The 9113-nt window shown below is 36.2% G+C and overlaps 1 pseudogene; it reads left to right on the forward strand.

Annotated features, from left to right (window-relative positions):
* Positions 1–6126: 6126 nt before the first annotated feature.
* LOC129536132 (taste receptor type 2 member 10-like) lies at positions 6127–8409 on the forward strand (annotated as a pseudogene).
* The last annotated feature ends 704 nt before the right edge of the window (positions 8410–9113 follow it).

Raw genomic sequence — 9113 nt, forward strand, 5'->3', positions numbered from 1 at the left:
GATTGACTGGTTTGATCTCCTTGCAGTCCAAGGGACTCTCAAGAGTCTTCTCCAAAAATTAAAAAGAAAAAATGAAAAAAAGAAAAAGAGTCTTCTCCAAGACCACAGTTCAAAAGCATGAATTCTTCGGCACTCAGCTTTCTTTATAGTCCAACTCTCACATCCACACATGACTACTGCAAAAACCATAGCTTTGACTAGATGGACATTTGTTGGCAAAGTAATGTCTCTGCTTTTTAATATATTTCTTTATCAGGGCACAAAGTCAAAATACTACTGTGTTCCAAAGTTACTTTGGTAAGTTCTCTTTATTTCCCTTTAGCATGGTTATAAATTCATTTGAAAAAGTGAGATTTGTTTCTTAAAAAGTCTGTTTTAGGTTTTTTCCCAAGCCTTTATTTTATATGTTTAATGCAAAATATTAACATTATTTCAAGAGTCAAAATATGTGAAAGGCATACTGAGAATATATCCTTCACTTCCATAACTTCCATCATATTTTGAATTTCTCCCTATAAATTATCAATCTTATTCATTTCTGCTTTCTTCCTCCTAATTTTATTTTTTAAAAAATAAACAAGCATGTGCATATTGAATTTTTCCATATTCCTTATATAAAGGATAGTTTGCACAGTTTTTTTTTTAATTTGTAAGAAATCACTGCATCCAATTATGAAATTATTTCTCATTCTTTTTCACACCTTTTTAGTACTCCATTGTCTGAATGTACCAGAGCTGATCCAACAGGTTCTGTGTATATGTTTGTTTCTGATATCTTGCAACTACAAGCAATAGTACTATGAGCAGTCTTGTACATATGTATTTATTGATTCTGACACCCAATTCTGATGCGTGGGAATCTTTCCAACCTCACCAAGCAATTATCTCAACTCTGACCTTACCTACCTGAAGATGGCATCAGATTCCATAGGTTAAGGGCTCAGTTCCACAAGACTACCCCCACTTCAGAAGCCAGTTGTAAGCTCAGGTTGCTACATGTGCTTTTAACTTATTGGCTATAAATTGCAGATTCCAACAAACCCCTGCTTGAATTAGATTAATTTGCTAGATTGGCTCACAAAACTCAGAAGATGTGTGTACTCACTAGATTACTGGTTTATTACAAAGAATATTAAAAGAAGTGAATCAGCAAGCAATGAAGAGAAACAGCTCTGCTCTATCCCCTTATGGAGATTCGTGGTGGTCCTGACATTAGCATGAGAGCTTTCTGGAAAAATTTTATGGAAGAGTTAATTATGAATGAGGATTTAAGACTTGACTAAAATTACTTTATGAAGGAAAAATAGTCATGCTAAATGTGAAAATATTGAACAAGAATCCTAGCAGATCACAGCAAGGAAGGAAGAAAGTTGAAAACACACAGAGTTTAAGATGTCAGTCTCATGAGGATTGCTTTTGAAAGAGGAGAGAGAAACAAAGAATGGAAAAATGCCTTAGAGAAGCTGAGTGGCTAAAGAAAAAGGAAGAAGGGGACATTTAAGATTATGCAAGAGAAGTAAAACAGCTGAATAATGCACAGCTCATTCACCCTACTGCCAAAAGATAGGCTTCCATGGCTGTACAGTATAGCAGTGAGAATAAATGAGCTACAATTATATGTAAACATATAGATGAATCTTGCAAACTGGATGTTAACGAAAGAAACTAAATTTTTGTTCTCTATGAGTTTGTACATATAAGGACAAAAAAGTGGAAGACTGTGAAGTGTTAACTAGAAGGGGCTTGAGGTTATCTTCTGGGGAGTTGATTGTGTCTGTTTCTTGGTCTGGGGTGTGTTATAGGAATGTATGCAGTTAGTAAAAATTCATGAAGCTTTTCATGTAAAATTTCATTGTTTTAACTAAAAAGTGTTTGCTAATTATTTTTTCAATAATATAAACATCTGTATTAGTTTTCCAGGACTGCTGTAAGAAATTATCACAAATTTGCTGCCTTCAAAAAACAGAAATTTACTTCTCATAGTTCTGGAGTCTAGAAGTCTGAAATGAAGGGATCAGTAGGAATATACTCTCGCTGAAGTCTCTACAGAAGAATTCTTTCTTGCTTCTTCCACCTTCTGGTACCCCCTGATAGTCCTTTAATGGTAGAAGTAGTAACCCCTATCCCTGCCTCCTGCTTCACATGGCCTTCTTCTTTCTGAATGTCGATTCTTCCTCTCTCTCCTAAGGACAACCAGTCATTATATTTAGATTCCACTCGGATCCTACATTTGCATAGACCCCTTCTCCAGATAAGAACACATTTACAGATACCAGGGGTTAGCTCTTGGGTATACCTTTTGGTGTGAGATACAATTCAACCTACTCTGTCACCCTATTAAAAGCTGGAGGTTTTTAAGGAAGGAGCCAGTGGCGCCAATAGTTTCCTACTTGAAGTTTGCTTCCAGCTTCCAAAATTCTAATCTACTCAGATGTGACCTGAGGATGTTGTCAACTTGGAATGTCAGTGAGGCCAGGATAGGACATGGAAGAAGAAAATGTCCCTGGAGAAACAAGACTGTTTTCCTCTTATATGCTTTGGATATAAGATCCTAGTCAACTTGGAAATTTTCCTTTCCAAAGTAGATTTCTAATGGCTGAGATTCGGTTACCATGAAAATGTTGTCTACTTTGCATGAAATTTCTGTTCCTGGTAAAATGGAAATTCTATTTATGCTAAATATGTGACATTTGCATCTTAGCTTGTGTAGTAACACTGAAAGTGAATTTTCTTTGAAAAGAGGATAGAGAAAATCTAAGGACTTTTTAAAAGATGTTAAAATGCTCCTTTAACCAAGAAAAAATTGAAATATTTAAACAAGTACAAAATATCAAAAAAGTTATTAAAGCTACACAATGTATAGAACTATTTTCCTACTTATGCTCTCTGTTGGATGAGGTTAGTTTAATCAATAATTCTAGATGATTGCAAAATATAATATGTTCTCATTTATATTACTTTTATACACTGAATGAAGTTTCCACAGATTAAAAGGATTACTCATTAATTGTTAATATTCCTAAGGCATAGGAAACATCATGCTTTATTATATTCAGCATTAACTGGTACCTGGAAATATGTACATATTAACAATATTTTTGAGAAATATATTTATTTTGAAGCCTTTGACTATAAAAAATCTTATCTCAAACTAGTGTTAACTATAAGGAAATTATCTCATCTACCTAGGCATCTGAAGGAGAGAGGGTTCCAGTCCATCACCAAGGACTCAGGTTATTTACTTCCGTATTGTGTTGACCTTGAAGGTCTTCCCTAGAGCTCCTCTTCGGGGTTACAATATAATTGCCAATGGCAACTGAATCTTGTTTTCTTATTCACACTCTGCTGGAGACAGAAATCTTATTTAAACCAAGAATAATAGCTACTTCATTCCAGGATATCAAAATCATTCAGGGCCTTATTCTACACTGGAATGGGGGACCTGATACCAGAAGAATATAATTTGACCCCTGTCTATCTGCTTCTGTGGAGTGTATGTTTAAATTTTTGCCCAGTTCTTAACCAGGTTTCTTATCTACTTTTTATTTAGCATTATGATTTCTTTATATATTCTGGAAGATGTTCTCTTATTAGATATGTCTTCTGCAAGTATTTTCTCCCCATCTCTGGCTTGTCTCTTCCTTCTCTTGACAGTGTGTTTTGCAAAGCAGAAATTTTTTATTTTAATCAAGTCTAGCTTGTCAATTAATTCTTTCATAGATTTTGCCTGTGGTGTTTTTATCTAAAAAGTGATTGCCATTCCCAAAATCATCTAGATTTTCTACTATGTTATCTACTACGAATTTTATAGATTTTTGGTTACATTTTGGTCTATGATGTGCTTTAAATTAATATTTGTGAATAATATAAGGTATGTGCATAATTTTACTTTTTGCATGTGGATGTCTGATTGTTCTAGCACTGCTTGTTGTAAAGACCGTTCCATTGTTTTGCTTTTGCACTTTTGTTAAAGGACAATTGATTATATATACTTATGTGGGTCTATTTATGGGCTCTCTATTCTGTTCCATTTAGATGTCTTTATTTAGCTAATATCACATTGTCTTGTTTAAGTCTTGACCTCAAGAAGTGTCAATTCTCTGTCTTTATTCTTCTTCCCCAGTATTGTGTTGGCTATTCTGGGTCTTTTGATACTTCATATGAACTTTAAAATCAATTTGTCAGTATCAAGATAACATGCTGTGATTTTGATTGGGATTGCACTGAATCTATAGAGCAAGTGGAGAAGAACTGGCATTTTGAAAATACTGTCTTCCTATCAATGAACATGGATCTTTGTTACAATTATTTAGTTATTTTCATTTATCAGAGTTTTGTAGCTTTCCTCATAAAAGTTTTGCACTTATTTTGTTATATTTATACCTATGCACTTCAATTTTTGGATAATATGGAAATGGTATTGTGTTTTTAATCTTAAATTCCTTGTGTTCATTGCTGGTGTATAAGAAAGCAATTGACTTTTGTCTCTTAACTTTATATCTTACTATGTTGCTATAATAATTACTTATTAATTTCAGGAGTTTTTTGATCACCACTTTTGTATTTTCTACATAGATATTCATGTCAACTACAGTAAAAGGTAGTTTCATTTCTTCCATCCCAACCTGTATACCTCTTATTTCTCTTTTTTCTATTACATTAGCTAGAATTTCCAGTACATGCTGAAAAGGAGTGGTGAGAGAGGTTAACTTTGCCTTGTACCCGTTATTGTTAGAAAAACTTTGACTATTTCAGCATTAAGTACAGTTCCAGCTCTAGGCTCATTATAGATAGTTTTCATCAGGTTGATATTTTCCTCTATTACTTGTTTACTGAGAGTTTTTATTATGAATGAAGGTTGGATTTTGTCAAATGCTTTTTAAGCATCTTTTGATATATTGTGTGAGTTTTGTTTGTTTGTTTGTTGATATGATGGGTTACATTAAATGATTTTCAAATATTGAACCAGTCTGTATACTCAGGCTTGATCCCACTTGTTTGTGCTATACAATTATTCTGTATACATTGTTGGATTTTATCTGCTAATATGAGGTTGAAATTCTTCACATCTATTGCCATGAGTGATACTGGTCTATAGTTTTAGCTTTTAGCTTCTAATGTCTTTGTCTGGTTTTGGTATTATGGTAAGGCTGACCTTAGAATGAGTTGCAAAATATTCCCTCTGCTTCTGTTTTTTGAAAGAGACTAAAGAGAATTAGTACAATATTTCATAAATGTTTGTTAGAATTTACTAGTAATTCCGCCTGTGCCTGGTGCTTTCTGTTTTGGAAGGTCTTTTGATTAAAATAGATTTAGGCCTATTTGCATTACCTATTTCTTCTTGTGTGAGTTTTTTCAATTTTTACTTTTCAAAGAATTGACAGACTTCATCTAATTTAGCAAATTTGTTGACACAGGATTGGTTGTAATATTCCTTTAAATGTCCATGGGGTCAGTTGTTATACCCCGTTTCACTTCTGGCCCCTTTTTTTCTCAGCATGGCTAAAGGCTAATCATTTTTATTGATCTTCTCAAAGAACTTTTTTATCCTCCTAGAGATAAAAGAATACTAATTTCATACATCTCTTCTATGCACTATTTTTAACACAAAATAAATGACAGGGTTCATGCTGACACTGAAAAAGGTGAAGTTGAATTTTTCTTTCTATTCTGTTCTGTTTTCTGTAGGCATATGTTTGCCACTCCTACTGTACAATCCAAGGTAACAAATGCAAAATAGTCTCAGGAGGACAAGTAGAATCCATGAAATGGAAACTTTTATTTGCATCTTGACAAATTGAGGAAGGTGTTGAGTCTGGACATACATTCTCTGCTGCTGCTAAGTTGCTTCAGTCGTGTCAGACTCTGTGCGACCCTATAGACAGCAGCCCACCAGGCTCCCCCATCCCTGGAATTCTCCAGGCAAGAACACTGGAGTGGGTTACACATTCTCTAGACTAGCCACATTTTATAGACATAACTGGAGGGGTCTCCCTGAAGCTATTTTGGATTCCATCACAAGGCAGTAATGGGGGCACTTGCAATTCTTTATTAATGAAAGAAGAAAATCATTCTCCCATCGAGCATCAATATATGCCTCCCTCATTCTGCAGCAGGTAATTTAAGATGAGTGTACCAGAAGGCCTCCTCATTTTTATAGCAGTTAGTGAGTCAATATTGGGGATTTTAGGGAATGGATTTATTGGACTTGCACACTGCATTGAATGTGTGAAGAACAAGAAGTTTTCTACTATCAGCTTTATTCTCATGGGCTTAGCTACTTCCAGAAATTGCCTGATAGGGTTAATAACTACCGATGGATTTGTGAAGATTTTTCTTCCAGAAATGTATTCCTCTGGTTACCTAATTGACTGTATTACTTATTCATGGGTAATTCTGAATCCATCAAGTGTCTTTTTTGCCACCAACCTCAGCATCCTCTATTTCATGAAGATAGCCAATTTTTCCCACCACATTTTTTTTCTGGTTGAGGAGTGACATCAAAAGTGTTCTTCACCTTCTGAAGGGATGCTTGCTTATTTCATGGTTAGTTACTTTTCCACTAACTATGAAGATAATTAATGATACTAGAGCAAAGAATAGAAGCATAGTCTTTTCAGTCAAAGTGCATAAAGGTGAATTCTTTCAAAACTAGATTTTGCTCAATCTTGGAACCCTTCCTATCTTCATGCTATGCCAGATTCAGTTCAGTTCAGTTCAGTCACTCAGTCGTGTCCAAGTCTCCGCGACCCCATGAATCACAGCACGCCAGGCCTCCCTGTCCATCACCAACTCCCGGAGTACACTCAAACTCATGTCCACAGAGTTGGTGATGCCATCCAGCCATCTCATTCTCCGTCGTCCCCTTCTCCTCCCTCCCCCAACATTTCCCAGCATCAGAGTCTTTTCCAGTGAGTCAACTCGTCGCATGAGGTGGCCAAGGTATTGCAGTTTCAGCTTTAGCATCAGTCCCTCCAATGAACATCCAGGATTGATCTCCTTTAGAATGGACTGGTTGGATCTCCTTGCAGTATAAGGGACTCTCAAGAGTCTTCTCCAACACCACAGTTCAAAAGCATCGATTCTTCGGCGATCAGCCTTCTTCACAGTCCAACTCTCACATCCATACATGACCACGGGAAAAACCATTGCCTTGACTAGACGGACCTTGGTTGGCAAAGTAATGTCTCTGCTTTTTAATATACTATCAAGGTTGGTCATAACTTTCCTTCCAAGGAGCAAGCGTCTTTTAATTTCATGGCTGCAATCAGCATCTGCAGTGATTTTGGAGCCCAAAAAAACAAAGTCTGACACTGTTTCCACAGTTTTTCCATCTATTTCCCATGAAGTGATGGGACCAGATGCCATGATCTTTGTTTTCTGAATGTTGAGCTTCAAGCCAACCTTTTCACTCTCCTCTTTCACTTTCATCAAGAGGCTTTTGAGTTCCTCTTCACTTTCTGCCATAAGGGTAGTGTCATCTGCATATCTGAGGTTATTGATATTTCTCCCAGCAATCTTGATTCCAGCTTGTGCTTCTTCCAGCCCAGCGTTCCTCATGATGTACTCTGCATATAAGTTAAATAAGCAAGGTGACAATATACAACCTTGACGTACTCCTTTTCCTATCTGGAACCAGTCTGTTGTTCCATGTCCAGTTCTAACTGTTGCTTCCTGACCTGCATACAGGTTTCTCAAGAGGCAGGTCAGGTGGTCTGGGATTCCCATCTCTTTCAGAATGTTCCACAGTTTATTGTGATCCACACAGTCAAAGGCTTTGGCATAGTCAATGAAGCAGAAATAGATGTTTTTCTGAAACTCTCTTGCTTTCTCCATGATCCAGCGGATGTTGGCAATTTGATCTCTGGTGCCTCTGCCTTTTCTAAAACCTGCTTGAACATCTGGGAGTTCATGGTTTACATACTGCTGAAGCTTGGCTTGGAGAATTTTGAGCATGATTTTACTAGCGTGTGAGATGAGTGCAATTGTGTGGTAGTTTGAGCATTATTTGGCATTGCCTTTCTTTGGGATTGGAATGAAGACTGACCTATGCCAGATTACATGTATCTTATTGCTCATTTCCCTTTGGAGGCACAACCAGAGGATGCCATTGAATGCCACAGGATTCAGAGACCCAAGTACAGAAGCACATATCAAAGCAATGAAAGGTTTGATACCCTTTCTCATCCTTTTTATCTTGTATTTTATAGGCATTATCATAGAAATATCATGTATTACTACATCAGAAAGCAAGCTGTTGTTTATTTTTGGTCTAACCATCACAGCCCTCTCTCTCTGGGGACGCTAATTTATCCTAATTCTAGGAAACAACAAGCTAAAGCAAGCTTTTTGAGAGTATTGAAGCAAGTAAAATGCTGGAAGAAAGAGAAGCTCCTCAGAACTCCTTGACAGGCTTAGGGAGAAATGGATGTTCCAAGGAAACAATCTGGTGAAGAAATTCCTGAAAATCTCTTTCAACTTGCACTACTTTCTTGCATTGGTTTTAACTGTGTTATTGAACATCACCAAAATCTTCCACAATGGTTTTGACTATGTTACAAGGAATTCCACTCTTCAAGGAGATTTTAATCCCATGCACAAATTGAGTGGCTCAGTCTGACTCCCTCTCTTGCAGTTCCTTCTTTCCACAGTCCCAAGACCCAGAGAAAAAACTACCGGGAGACTGTTCACTATAAAGATGTTGATGGTGGGAATAAGTCTCTGAAAAAAGATTTCTCATTACATTTTACCTGACTTTGCTGAAGCATTGACAATCTTTTACCACAAAATCTTAGGAAAAAAGCTAAGAGAAAGTTATGATCAATCTTGACACTTACAACATGGGAGTGAGAAGCAGATACAAAAGTGCTTCTCTTGAGTATGCTTTTTTGTTTTTTCCAAGTGCACATTTTTAATTCTTTAAAAGATTGCTTTTGTTTTTACTATTTGATTCCTAATTTTCTTTTTTTAAAAAAACTAATGCATTTTTGACGTAGTAACAGTAATCATGGGGGAAAGAGGGTCAGAGCACTGATGAAATGAATCTATTTTTCAAATCCAGTGATTTTACATGAAGTTAGTCTTGAACTTCTTTAAATTAAATTTTCAGTATG

This window comes from Moschus berezovskii, chromosome 6 (genome assembly GCF_049115385.1).
Source record: "Moschus berezovskii isolate FMDL1 chromosome 6, NW_MosBer_1.0, whole genome shotgun sequence".
In the NCBI taxonomy this organism is placed as follows: Eukaryota; Metazoa; Chordata; class Mammalia; order Artiodactyla; family Moschidae; genus Moschus; species Moschus berezovskii.